Source organism: Trachemys scripta, chromosome 6 (genome assembly GCF_013100865.1).
Source record: "Trachemys scripta elegans isolate TJP31775 chromosome 6, CAS_Tse_1.0, whole genome shotgun sequence".
Taxonomy (NCBI): Eukaryota; Metazoa; Chordata; order Testudines; family Emydidae; genus Trachemys; species Trachemys scripta.
This window is the reverse complement of record NC_048303.1, coordinates 52436418-52451964: the sequence shown is the minus strand read 5'-3', so window position 1 is coordinate 52451964 and position 15547 is coordinate 52436418.

Genomic DNA, 15547 nt, shown 5'->3' with positions numbered 1-15547 from the left:
GTAGAAATATTGAACATCTTTTAGTCTCAGAAATGTATTTTCTGTACATTAATTTTAAAATGTATAGTAAGGAGGAGTAAAGTATTAATTTGACAAGTTTTGTTTAGTTTGAATAACAGATCCTAAGTTGAGTACTTTGAGAACAAATTAGAATGACAATTTTTTTTCATTTGCTTTGTGTATACTGTAATCAGAAATGTGGGATTGGGAATTAATTTTTCATCTTAATTTTACTTTAAAAAAAGTGCACTGCAGAAAGATATCTGTGTTTAGTATGACAAAGTAATATTAGCCATACATAGAAAATATGGGTAACGCTTTTGGGTTTCTTTGAATTATTTGTGTAAAGCTTGGAATATAGTAAACAGAAATGGAAAGACTGTTAGAAAATGTTTTATTTAAATGTTGTAAATCTGTAATATGGGAAAACAAAGCATCAAAGAATACTGAAAATTAAGGATCTGAGAGAGTTATCAATTCCTCTCTCTCCATCAAATGACTTTGAAAGTATTCAAAAATATTTTAGCTCATTTGCTGTTACCTTAATAAGGTTTATATACCGCCACCTCTCACCTGCATCCCCCGCTGCGCGCACACGCCCTCTTAAATATCCCGAAAAACCTCTTAAGATCCTGCCAGTTACAGTAGGAGTAGAGTACTTTATAGTTAACAGTGCTGTAAACTTCACTTGTACCCTAATTTTTAATAAGTGACAATGGCATCCACTATCTGAATGACCTAAAGAATATTTGACTTCATAAATTCAAAACTTGAAACATTCCTATGACAGAGGCCCTTTCAGATGATTGATAGATAAAGCCAGCAATACTGGACATTCCCATTTTCTGGGTGTGTGTTGTATATGATTAGCAATGGAAAGAATAAGGTAGCCTTTAAGTGCTTACAATTAGATTTCCAAGATTAATGCTTAGGGCCCTACCAAATTCAGGGTCCATTTTGGTCAATTTCAGAGTCACAGGATTTTAAAAATTGTAAATTTCATGATTTTAGTTATTTAAATCTGAAATGTCATGATATTGTAATTGTAGGGGTCCTGACTCATGAAGGAGTTGTGTGGGGGTTTCAAGGTTATTGTAGGGGGGGTTGCAGTACTGCTACCCTTCTGCGCTGCTGCTGGCAGTGGCACTGCCTTCAGAGCTGGGCAGCTGGAGACTGGTGGCTGCTGGCCAGGAGCCTAGCTCTGAAGGCAGAGCTGCTGACAGCAGTAGAGCAAAAGTAAGGATGGCATGGTATGGTATTGCCACCCTTACTTCTGTGCTGCTGCTGCTGGCAGTGCACTGCCTTCAGAGTTGGGTGTCTGGCTAACAGCTGCTGCCCACATCTGAAGGCAGCGCAGAAGTAAAGGTGGCAATACCACAACCCCCCTAAAATAACCTTTTTCATGGCCGTGAATTTGGTAGGGCCCTATTAATGCTCCATTTAGGGGGGGAAAAAATCTCTTAGTAGTGTTGTTTCATTCTGACTGCAAACTCAGCTTGCGAAGTTGTATCAATCTATTTAAGAAGCTTGTCATTGCAACCTGAAGAGTAGCAATGAAATTTAGATTCTGAAGGATACTTAATCCATGGGAAGACCTGCATTTCTATTCATGAATAGAATTTCCATCCCCATAGATTTGTTGTCACTGCTCCTAACTGAAAATTAAGTGATTATATAAGACTTTTTATATAAAAGACATCTTATATAAGACAATTATTAATATGGTTGGGCTTTATAGAGCTAACAACAAGTGTCAGATGTCTTGCTCTTCAGAAATAACACTGATCAAACTGATACACCTGGAGAACTGACATTGATACATCAAGAAACAGCTTGATTATCTTTCTATCTTTGTTCTGATTACCATTTCTAGCCATTGCCTCTTGAATGTTGCATCCAACTCTGTGGTTCTGCAGGTTTCGGGTTTGCTATGGGTGGAAGATATTCTCCCTTCAGTGACTTTCGTTGACTTAGATCCTGCGTAATCCAGAGGACTTCTTGTACAAAACCTATGTAGGTCAGAAAATCTTTCTGACATGGGGGAAGTGGACAAAGAAGAAGGGGGAAAAAAAGGACATTACTGTAGTGATGAGTATGGTATAAAACACATCTGTTGACCTTTCGCTGAATGGTACCTTCATGAGCAAATGAATAACCTGTCTTGTGCTTCATCTTAAGTCATTTGTAGTTATCTTTTACCCTCGTGTATCTGTCTGCCATTCTCAGTAGTAACCTGCAAAGAAAAAGTAGGTTTGTGCTCTTTTTTTTAGTTGTTGCATCTTTATTATGTAAACACAAGGCTTATTGGGTATGTTCTTTGGCAGGAGTTCTCCTTTCTTACATTACAAAAATAAAGTTTTCTTAGTTTCTTTTGGAGGATTATATGGACAGCTGCAGAAAACCAATAGGTTTTAGAAATATAAAGCAAGTGAAACCTGACTGAGGGAAAGCAGTTTTTAGTTTAAGCAGGCTGCTTAAAATGTTGTGTGGCCTTCTTCATGAATTATCTCTTTCTGAGAAAAAGAACTGGGAGATAGATGTCTTTGGTAAAGATTCAACAGTCCTGTCATTCAGTTAAGAAGATGTGGCTTGTGATCCTGAGGACTTGACAAAAGAGTGTGATTTTTAAACCCACTAGTTTACCTAAATTGAAGTTTGTGTGTTAACTGAATTTGAGTGGCTTATTTCAGTTTAACTTGATCTGTTTATTTTTAACAAGATTAAACTAAACTGAAATAAGAATAGCAAACCATGAACTTGCATCAGTTTAACTAAATTGATTTAAAATAACATCTTTAGTTAAATCGCTAGGAATCTGTGTCTAAATCAGGCTTGAGACCTCTGAGTTCTCATCAAAAGGTAGGGAAGACCAGCCATGACATTCCTAATAGGAACTCTTTTTAAACTTACAAATGTTTTTTATACATCATAGGAAAGGAGAAAAGGTCATAAACCAGTATTTTTCACTTTGCAGGGCACATTGGAATGCCTTTTGGGCTGTACTATCATCATGTAGATATTTCAGTAATTGTAGAGGTCTTCAGGATTTCCCAGCTGCCTAAAAGTTTGCAGTTGTTTGCAACCACAAATTCTGGATCTTTTTTTTTTTTTTTTTTTTTTTTTTTTAAACCTCTTTCTTACATAAGAATCAACTGGTACAACAAAGGAAAAGGGCATGTGGTATCCGTGAGAGAGAACAACCAGCATTATATGGAAGAAGAGCTGCCTTAGAAGATTAATTGCTCAAACCCAGTGTTACATAACATCTATTCTTTATTCAAAGGAGATGGCGAACTTGTGAACAGGGAGCCACTTATGCCCTAATTGTAAAGTCAAACTCACCTAGAAGCAAGCATTTTGCCATGAGGATACATGTTAGCTGTCTAACCCACAACGCTCAAACTCTGAGTATATAGTATGGTTATTGTATACAGAAAATCCCAGCTAATCTCATCCAAACAGCTATCTCTCTTTGTCAGCCACCTATGGGTGCAGAATTCACCATTGCTAATTGATGTTTTAGGTTTAATATTTTTAAAAGTAAACTTATGACTCTGAAAATTTTGTCCTCATAGATACGATATTGTGAAGTTAGTGATGCTGTAAAATGGAAGCCCTTATACTTTTTTTATTCTCAAAGACCTTAGTGTTACACTTTTCCTTTTTAAGTATTAGCTCACTTTCCATAGAGGAACTTTGTGTTATGTCAGCCAAATAGCCCCCAAATTTAGTACTGCACATAGTCTATTGCCGTTGTCCCCCCCCCCCCCACACAAAGCTACTAAACATTTTACTCAAGATTGAAGAACAATGTCCACAGTAAAAACAGAAATCATGAATGAAAATACTCAGGCAAAAGGAGCTGAAGTGTTTTATCATAAGGAAATGTTCCTAGGTCAGAGTGGGATCTTAATAAAAGAAAGACAGCAGATTACTAGTGTTCTAAATTTTAAGATGAACATTTACTGTAAAATAACAAATAGGTAAAACTGTTATTTTAATCTACAGCTTAAATCCCCAAAAGAAGTATTAAGGGCAAAATCTTGGCCTCTCTGATAAAGACTTACTCTGGATAGTACAAGTGTTACAGAAATATTGGATACACTGTCTTGTTGTTGGGCAAGATGGTTCAGGGCAGCCAGTCATGCTGTACAGTGACATGCATGTTGCTTCTCCTTTGAAAAGCATCAGCGTGCTCGCCAGTAGTGGCAACATTGTGGTGTGGTACCTAGTCATCATTCCCAGCATGAGGTTGGAATGCCCTCCTGCTGTTGTCGGGAGGGGTGGATGGGAAAAGCCTCCCTAAGTGGTTCTCTCAATCAGGATTTTGCTCTAAGGCTTCCTTACTGCAGTCTGCTTAACTTTTTTTACGAGGAAGTTTAAATTTCACTTTTCCACGAAGTGTGTAACTTTTCAGGCTATTTGCTGAAGCTCAGAGAAAAGTAAACCACAACCCAAGTCCTTTTTGAAATCTCCCATTATTGGTTGTCAGGAGAATAATGATGTACTTACTGGTCATTGTTTTGAGAGCCAGTATATATGTATTTTTATACCTTTGTTGTAACAGTGTTCTTTATGCAAATTAAATTTATTTGTAATGCTGATGCCATGGAACATGTCCTCATGTTTATTCATGTCAGTGCCTCCAATTAGATCAAATGTTTCTACATGTTGATTCTTTTTTAAACTTGAAGCCCAGATTGATGATTTTGTAACAAGTATAAGCATAATAAGTATATACTTAATAAGTATAATTTATAACAAGTACAAGCTTGGTATCAGCCTGTAAATACCAAACAGTTCCTTAGGTTCAGATTCCCATTATTCAAAATCAGGGAAGGGAAGAAGTTGAAATCTGCAATATCTCTTAACACAGTATGTTCATGACTTTGGTAGTACACTCCTGGGTGAATTCTGCACTAAAAAATTAAAAATTCTGTGCAGAATATTTTAAAATTCCTCATATTTTGTAAAAATAATGCCATATAACCATGCCAGTTTCACTTACTTTGGTAATTTATTTAAACTACAATACAATACATGGAGCATGGGAGTAGGGAGTTTTGGAGGAAAACCCCAAATTCCCTTTGTCTAATTGTAATGTAGCTAGGTTTGACCCTTTATTTCTAGTTATTAGTCAACAAATATATGCATCCATATGCTCAGTATTACATCATAGGCAACTGAAGAGCAAGTAAAGGCTGGGGAGTCAAACTCACAATTTATGTTAGCTACTGACCATTTCCAGAAAGGCCAACGGTAAACAGTTCTTGGAGCACATTTTGATAGGAAAATTTTTCGGTCCAAAAATTTAGACCAGTTCTAATCACTGAAACACTATAAGCATTGATAAGGTTACTGTCATTTACAATAAGGCTCCTTTGCACCATTCTGGCAATGTAAAGGAGCCTTAAAACTTTTATGCCTGTTTTATGCTCCCAGGGGGAATTCACTAAGAATGGGAACAGTTCACTAACAACAATGGGAACAACTTAGCCGGCAGGCTGCTACATTCTGCTCTGCCTGAAGGGATAGAGTCTACCTCACACATACCTCCAGACACCCACAAGCCCTAATCCTCCACATGGGATTCACCACAATAGGGAGTCAGAGGGACAGTCTCTTTTGCTTGCATGTCTGCACACCCAGCCCCCCCCCCCCCCCCCCGCCGTGATTTACATCTCCACTGGCTGCTCCAGGCTCCCAAGCCAACATTCCCAGGCCGCCTGAGGGGCGTGTGACTGCTCTTGCGGCTTCCCTTTGTTTCCCTGTCAAAAGTCATTTTTCTGCAGGAAAGCAAAACATTTTTGCAGGGGATATGAATTGTACACGTGCTCAGTGGGGCAGAATTCCCTCAGGAGCACAAGTAGTAAACCTCTGTAGCATTTAAAGAAGCAACTTTTTGAATAGTCTTACTGGTTGGCCATTTTCAATTACTTTGATAGTTTTGCTGTATTTTTGAAACCTGATTTATGATGTTTTATGCTTATAAAATCAGGCTTTGTCCTAATTTTCAGTATTCTTTGTAACTTTGTTTACCTCTTATGTACTATTGTCTTACGTATTTCAAAAGCAGATAGGTATTCACAATGTTTTTCATAAAAGGTAAAACAAAGAAATGCCATTTTGTAAATCTGATTCTTACATGTGTAAACATGGTGTGCCTACAAAAACTTTATTTTTCCTGTTTCTGGTTTTCCTATCTTAAATCATGCCCATATTCCACTTTAGTTATCTTGCATTGTTAATTACCTTGCATAATTTGAGTAGATAAACATTTTCAAGAACAAAAGTGGGAAAACATTTATCTCTGGCAAAAATAGCGGGGGAAAAGGGGAACCCGCTTTTATCCTCGTGTCTCATTCCCTTTTAAGTATAAGCAAATATTTGTACTTAAAAATACTATTAAGTTGTTTAGGCCCAGAATTTCACTCAAGTTAAAATTCTTGTAAACTGTAAATTATTGCAAACTGTACATGTCTCCAGACTGTAAATATTTTTTTAAATCTATCGTTACTGGGAACTTTAAAATTGTTACGTATAACCTCACAGTTGTTGCTCTGTTGCTTCTGAGATAGCTTTTGTTAGCAAAGGGTACATGGATCAACACACCCTGTTCCTAGAACTATGCTGGCATTGACAATATTGATGCTTACAAAGCAAATTACCTGTAACAGACTGTGAACAAGAGATGAAAAATCTGTATTTGCCAATGGAAAAGGTCAAAGCTTACGAGAAACTTCCAAGCCCCTTTTTCTAGATTAGGGTAGGGTTTCAAAAATTTCCCACTTGCCAATATGGTGGAACTCAAAGTGTAAGACTGAGCACCTTCATTTTATTGTCTACCAGTTATCACTGTTTTAAAACACCATATTGATTAGACCTGCTCTGAGCAAAGTTACATGACATGGTGCTTTAAAATCAGGCACGCCTTCTGTGCTGTACTGCAGAGGTCTTCCAAAAGTTGCTAACATAGTGGAACCCAACTGCTATTGGCAAAGTTACATCATTTCTTAAAAAATAAAACAGGATGAGGGTACAATATTACCAACAACATCTACACAAAGAACAAACTCCATCTTCTGTGCACACGAGGTGTTACTAAAGTGCCTGGACCTGCACATTCTAGAGCAGATACTAGGAAACAGGGCCGGCTCCAGGCACCAGCTTGGCAAGCTGGTGCTTGGGGCGGCCACTCCGGACAGGGGCGGCAGGTCCAGCTATTCGGCGGACAGTCCCTCACTCCTGCTGGGAGCGAAGGACCTTCTGCCGAATTGCCGCCGCAGATCGCGATTGCGGCTTTTTTGTGGCTGCTTGAGGCGGCCAAAACCCTGGAGCCGGCCTTGCTAGGAAATGACATTTTCAAACAGACATTTTCTAAAGTTGTGAACATGCCTTTGTGCTTCTCTTGGTAGGTATGCATACCTAGAAGAGAGCCTGCATTTTCTTAAAAGGAGGTCAGCTAGTCCTTAAAAACTTGCCATGTGATTTTAATTTTAACTCATTTATGTGTGTGTATGTATATATGTGTATAGATGATTAATGTGGAAAAATAAATTCTCATGGCTAATATTTTAACCATATATATATATTTTTTAATTTCCAATCAGTTGATTTTGCTTTTATCACATAAATAGTCCAAGAATTCTGCCTTCCCTTTACAGTATTTGTAAGAACACCTCAGTTCCTCCTACACTTTCACACTTTTTTCATATTTGAGATTAAAGAAATTACAATTCTATAATGTTGGTGCTGTCTGCAATGGAATGGTTGACTTTGAAAGAAGTTTGTAACAACTGCTTTGCTCCAAGTTTGTAGTTTAAGCTCCGGTCCTGCAAAGACTTGTGTATTTAACTTGATCTCAGTGGGACTATTCATGGGTTTAAAGTTTGTGTGGAAGTTTCTGCAGGACTTGAGCATTAATGAGATCAAATCTAGGATACAAAAGAGCAGGAATTACATGGACGTATGGGGCTGAACATAATGGATCCAAAACAGGAGACCAGTGTTAACTGTTGTACAGTTTTTTAAATTTTGTATTTTTAAATAGCAGCCTTATGTACTGTTGCATGCTTTTGTTAGGACAGTGGGCTGCCAGCTTGACTTTTAACTATATTTTATAAGAACTTGCACGCTTTAAATTTTAAGATTAAAAAAAAATCTATCAAACATGATTGGTCTGATTCAACAGGAAAAAAAGTGATGAAATAAACATTATTAGATGCCTAGTCTGGAGGTAATTATTTTGCATGTTACATGTAAAGTTCTTGTAAATTGAACTGTTTGCATTGAATTAAGTCTGTACCAAAGGAAACACTTCTTAAAGGAAGCCTTATAGAGTGTTGAGCTTTTAGCTCTAAAAAATGGCTTTAGCAATTAGTATATTTAATGTATATAGCACCTGGTTTGGGGGAAACTTTTTCCTGTAAGCTACTATACATTAGTTTTTTACACTGTGTGTAAGAAATTATGTTGCTTAGTGCTGCTAATGGTTTATCTGGAGAATTAAAGAAGAATTTTCTGTTTTGCTTGAAAAGTGTTGGCATGTGTCAGGCAGCATTTTCCTAATGTTGATGAACATAGTAATAAAGCTCACTGTAAGTTTTGATGTTAATTTAATAAAATTCTGTGAAATACAAAGATTATGCTTTTTGAGCTCCCCAGTAATTGTTCGCTGAAAAATTTATAATTTGTGGTTGATTATACATAATTGAAATAAAATTATGTACTAAAAGAGAATGTATACTGGTTAAAATACTAGTGAGGTTACCACAGTGACTGCAGGGAAAGCTGTTGATAAACTGCTGTATGTGGACTCGCTTCAATCAAGCTTGTTTGGATCGTCATTGCCGGGGGTATTGTGAAGGCCAAAAGTGTAAGTGGGTTCGAAAAAAAATTGGTTAAGTTCATAAAGGATAGGTCTATCAATGGCTGATAGCCAAGATGGTCAGGGACACAACCCCATGCTTTGGTGTGTGACTGCCAGAAACTGGGACAGGATGTCAGGGGGGTGGATCATGCAATAAATTATCCTGTTATGTTCATTCCCTGTGAAGCATCTGGCACTGGCCACTGTTAGAAGACAGGATCATGAGCTAGATGGACCCATTAGTCTGACCCACTGTGGTCATTCTTATGTTCTTAATCTGCTTGCCTATTTAAAGCTTTAATTCAAATGAGGGATATAATGTTTGATGCAATGCTGGTGTTTTAGAATTTGCTTAGTGTAATAGAAGTGTTCTAATCTTTAGTTGGCATATGTCTTGCTTTTATGCAGTGTAACCTGACCTTTTAAACTTTTTGTTTATACGACATATACTGGGCTGCAGTATAATTTCCATTATTTTATACAGTGCTGCCCAAATCCGAAATAAGGCAACTTTTAAAACCAAAGATCAATACATGTTTTTCATTCTTAAATTTGATTTTTGTATATTTTTAAATCTTAAAATGATACTTCAGTTACTGGTTCTGAAAATTTGTGCAAAACTCTGACTTCCAAGGAACTATTTGACAACCTAATTAACTGAATAGAGCTAGTCAAAATGTTTCATTGATTTAACTTTGTTAAAAAAAAAAAATCCCACAAACATCTTGGGTTTTTTTTGTGTTAGTGTTTTGAAAACATATTTTAGAAACTTTAAAGGAAGAAATTTAGCAGACTTGTAATGTTTTAGTTCAATTTGTGCGTGGGAGGGATAGTTAATTACTACTGTGTGACTTGATTGGTCAGCATAGGCCTGGTCTGCACAATTTTTGCTCCAGTATAATGGTCAGGGGATAATTTATTTTAATTGATATAGTTAAACTGATACAACACCTAGGGTGGGTGCAGTTGTACCTGAATAAATGTGCTTATACCTGCATAGTTTTTTCCACTTCCTATTTGGGAATGAGCTATCCTGGGATAAGCACATTGATACCAGTATAGCTGCAGCCACACTGGGGGGATTGTAATGCTTTATACTGATATAGTTAAAGCAATACAACTCTTGTGTGCAGATGAGACTTATTCATGTGAGTAACAGTCCCACAACTGGCTCCATGCAGTTACAAAGATCTGCCCACAGAGCCAGTTGCAGGATTGAGGTCACAGAGAGACTTTTTCATAGTTTCTAAGGTCGGAGGATATCATTGTGATCATCTAGTTTGACCTCTGTATAGCACAGGCAATAGAAGTTCCACAAAATAATTCCTAGAGTATATCTTTCAGGAAAATACCAAAATTTGTTTTAAAAATTGTCAGTGATGGAAAATCGACCACAACCCTTGATAAACTGTTCCATTTGGTTGGTTTGTCTCACTGTTAAATATTTACACCTTATTTCCAGTCTGAATTTGTCTAGATTCAACTTTCAGCGGTTAGATTGTGTTTATGCCTTTCTCTGCTAGAGTGAAGAGCCCATTATTACATATTTGTTCCCTGTGTAGGTACTTATAGACTGTAATGAAGTCACTCTTAACTTTCTCTTTGTTAAACTAAATAGATTGAGCTCCTTTAGGGCTAATCTACACTAAAGCTGTAAATTGACCTAAATTATGCAACTTCGGTTACGTAAATTATGTAAGTGAAGTCAATGTAACTTAGGTCCACTTGGAGTGGTGTCTACACCGTGCTGTGTTGATGGGAGACACTCTCCCGCCAACTTACCTTACACTTGTCGGGGAGCTGGAGTTCAGACATCAATGGGAGAGCACTCCCATTGATTTAGCAGGTCTTCACCAGACCCGCTAAATCAACACTGTTGCATCGATCACAGCAGTGCTGATTTAGTCATGAGTATAGACAAGCCCTTAGTCTATCTCTATAAAGTATGTTTTTCTAATCCTTTAATCATTCTCATGGCTCTTCTCTACACCCTCTCCAATTTATCAACATCTTTCTTGAATTGCGGGGACCAGAACTGGACATAATATTCAAGCAGCAGTTGTATCAGTGCTAAGTACAGAGGTCATTTTACCTCTATATTACTACTTGAAATTTCCCTGTTCATGTATCCTAGGATTGTATTAACTCTTTTCTTGCCACAGCCTCACACTGGGCGCTCATGTTTGTCTGACTATCCTGGGAGGCAGTGATTCTGAAAAAGATTTGGGGGTCATGATGGATAGAGTCCCCCATCCTGTAAGTATGGCCTACATTCATTGGTTTTAGATGTACAAGTTTACTTTTAGCTGTATTAAAATGAGTATTTGCTTGTGCCCAGTTTACCAGGTGATCCTGATCACTTTGAATCAATAACTTCTCCTCTTAATTATTTACCACTCCCCCAATTTGTCATCTGCACACTTTATCAGAGGGGTTTTTTTTTTGTTCCATGTCATTGATAAAAATATTAAGAGTATGGCCAGGAACTGATAGCTGCGGGACCCCACTGGAAACAGACTCGCTTGATTATGATTCCCCATTTACAATTACATTTTGAGACCTATCAGCTAACCAATTTTTAATCCATTTAATGTGTGCCATGTTAATTTTATATAGTTCCATTTTTTTAATCAAAACATTGTGGTGTACCAAGTCAAACCCATTAGAGAAGTCTAACTATATTACACCAATATTATTACCTGTATCAACCAAATTTGTAATATAAAAAAATATCAAATTAGTTTGATAGGATCTATTTTTCCATAAACCCATGTTGATTTGCAATTAATTATATTATCCTCCTTTTATTCTTTTGAGTCTCCGATCAGTCACTGCATTATCTTGCCCAGGATTGATGTCAGGCTGACTGGCCTATATGATTTGCGTCATCCCTTTTACCCTTTTTAAAGATTTGGAACAACATTAACTTTCTTCCAATCTTCTGGAACTTCCCCAGTGCTCAAACTTCGCTTGTGTTGTCTTGAGCACCTTGAATGCTGGTTCCTCAAAGTAATGCTTTTAATTGCTATCAGCTCTTCTAATAGAGTGCTGGAGCTGGCAGAGCTTTCTTGGGCACCACTGTCCATCTGTCATGTACGTAAGATAACTCCTAAGAGTGTCTAGGCTATTACTCAGTTGCTTCCTAGTTCATTTTAGACCATAAAAATTAGTGTTGCCAACTCCCATGGTCTTGTGAAGTTTGAGGTTCTTAAGACCCCACCTACTGCAGTTGTCCAGTGATTATGTTAAGAAAATGGGTTCCTAGCCCTTATGGTTGTGGAGAAGAGCTTGAAAACATATCCAAAGTGTAACCTAAAGAAAAGTAAAACAAACCCATTGGTGGTTTTTTGTTTCGTTTTATAAATTAAAACTCGTAATTTTTCTGAGGCTTGGCCCATGATTTTTGAGTAGTGGGGAATTAGCTGTAGCTGTATTGGCATGTTCGTATCCAGCCCACAAGTCAGAGGAGAAACTTCAGCATACTAATATTTTAGCTTTTCTGTGTCCCTAGACTTTTTGTAAATAAATTCATTGTGTGTGTGTGTGTGTGTGTGTGCCTTTGAAGACTTATAAAAGGGGCCAAGGCTCCAGAACAACTTTAGCCATACAGTTGGCATTAGGGAAGCATATATTATCAAAGGGTTGTTCCCTCTTATAATAAGAGGTCACTGTGCCATTGTTTATGACACTTTAGAAGAAAATCTACACTAGCCATGCTTGCCTTTGTAGCTCTGTTGTGAGGTTTTGAACAATATTGGTAACAAGTTCTCAGTTTGTTAAATGTTGGAGTTTCCTCTTATTTTTAAAGATTACTGCTACTTTGTATCATTGTATGTGGAATTTAAGACATTTCCAGTCCAACAAGAGATTTTTACCTAGTAGTTTGCAGCCATTTGTCCCGAGCCCATCTTAGATTCTCTTGTATAGGGTTAAAATATAAGAAATTATACCAACAAAGGCCCTTATCCTGCAGGGATAACAATGTGGACAAGACCCTGTACCTGTCCTTCGATGTCTTCAGTAGGTGACTGCCAGTATCTATTCACTAGTTTCTTTTTACAGGCTTGGGGTCCTAAGCGTGGTTTGATCTTTTTTTTTTTTTTCTATGTAGTGTTAAAATCATGATTTTTGTAATTCTTTATGGTTAACAAATATAAATAAATAACCAATGTCCTATCCTGAGCCAATGGTAGGAATTGAACTCTGTTCCTACTAAGCTTGAACTAATTTAGAAACAATAGCAGATTCAAACTTCGTAGCTCACTAGCCACTAGAGAAGGGGGACTATCACAGTTCACACAACTGCACCTGTCTGCATCCTCCGTGGTTCAAGCAAAGGCACCCACTCTCAGGCTTCCAGCTCCTCTGGTCTTCACCTCCCGTAGGTGGAGACATGCATCTCTTCCTTTCCTTCCTTCACTGTATTAGCCCTAGCAATAGGCAGTCTGCCTGACCAGGACTGCTTTCTTTCTTTTCTGAATCAGTTAACAGCATGATTGCACACACTTATAAATTACTACACAGTTAAGGTAAAAAATGTTAGAGTGAGCATAAAAACAATAAGAGCCTACATGCATGCTAATAAACTTACCAGAGATCACCTCAACTGTAGCCTGGGCTGTGGCTGGTGCAGTCCTTCCAAGACCCATGCAAGGGGTTTCCTTGAGGTTTCAAGTTCATCACAGATTCAGATCAGAACAAGCACCCAGACTTTGAGTACACCCTAGATGCTCTCCTGCCTAGAGTAGCCAGGAGTCAGTGGATCTCCTGGGCCTGTGGGGAGAAGAGGCTGTGCACCCACAGCTACGGAGCAGCTGTGGAAACATGGACATCTATGAAAAAATTGCATGGTGAATGGAAGTAAAGGGGTACCACAGGGGTCAGCAGCTGTGCTGCATGAAAGCAAAGGAACTTCAGACAGATTTAAAGAACAAAGGTTGGTTTAAAGATCATAAAATACATATAGTACATAATCAGCAATAACTTAATTTAGGTGAATAAGTTTACTGACACAGTTCAGATATTAGCATCCAAGTATTCAGGTATATGATTCATGAAACCTATCAATTTAACCTATCCTTTAAATCAGCTTTTGTACCAAGTGGCTGGTAGATAGCTAATGTGGTGCCAATTTTTAAAAAGGGCTCCAAAGGTGATCCTGGCAATTACAGGCCGTTAAGCCTGACTTCAGTACTGGGCAAACGGGTTGAAACTATAGTAAAGAGCAAAATTGTCTGACACATAGATTAACATAATTTGTTGGGGAAAAGTCCACATGCTTTTTGGAAAGGGAAATACCTTACCAATCTACTAGAATTGTTTGAGGGGTCAACAAGCATGTGGACAAGGGGGATCTAGTAGATATAGTGTACTTAAATTTTCATAAAACCCTTTGGAAAGGGCCCTCACCAAAGGCTTTTAAGAAAAGTAAGTTGTCAGGGATAAGCGGGAAGGTCTTCTGATGGATTGATACCTGGTTAAAAGATAGGAAACAAAGGGTAGGAATAAATGATCAGTTTTCAAAATGGAGAGAGGTAAATAGTGGTGTCCCCCAGGGGTCTGTACTGGGACCAGTCCTATTCAACATATACATAAATTATCTGGAAAAAAGAATAAACAGTGAGGTGGTAAAATTTGCATTTGATACAAAATTACTCAAGATAGGTAAGTCCAAGGCAGATTGTGTAGAGCTAGAAAAGGATCTCTCAAAACTGGGTGACTGGGCAACAAAATGGCAGTTGAAATTCAGTGTTGATAAATGCAAAGTAATGCACATTGGAAAACATAATCCCAACTATAGATGTAAAATGATGAGTGGTAATAGCTAATTTAGACCCCAAGAAAGAGATCTTGGAGTCATTGTGAATAGTTCTCTGAAAACATCCACTCAATGTGCAGGGGCAGTCAAAAAAGCAAACGGAATATTTGGAATCATTAAGAAAGGGATAGATAAGAGAGAAAATATCATATTGCCTCTCTATATATGCATGGTACAACCACATCTTGAATACTGCATGCAGATGTGGTTGCCCCATCTCAAAAAAGATATACTGGAATTGGAAAAGATTCAGAAAAGGGCAACAAAAATGATTACCGGTATGGAACGGCTTCCGTTTGAGGAGAGATTACTAAAACTGGGACTTTTCAGCTTGGAAAAAAGACGACTAAGGGGGGATGTGATAGAGGTCTATAAAATCATTACTGGTGTGGAGAAAGTAAATAAGGAAGTGCTATACTTCTCATAACACAAGAACTAGGGATCACCAAATGAAATTAATAGGAAGTATTTCTTCATACCACACACAGTCAACCCGTGGAACTCTTTGCCAGAGGATTTGTGAAAGCCAAGACTGTAACAGGGTTCAAAAAAGAACTAGACAAATTCATGGAAGATAGGTCCATCAATGGCTATTAGCCAGGATGGTGTCCCTAGCCTCTGTTTGCCAGAAGCTGAGAATGGGTGACAGAGCATGGATCACTGGATGATTACCTATTCTGTTAATTTCCTCTGGGGCACCTGGTGTTGGCCACTGTCGGAAGACAGGATACTGGGCTAGATGGACCTTTGATCTGACCCAGTATGGTCGTTCTTATGACTTAGGGGGGCCTCAGTAGTACTAGTCCTTCCAACCTTTCCCAAAGGATTGGGGCCCTCTAGGGACTAGGGGTCCTGTCCAT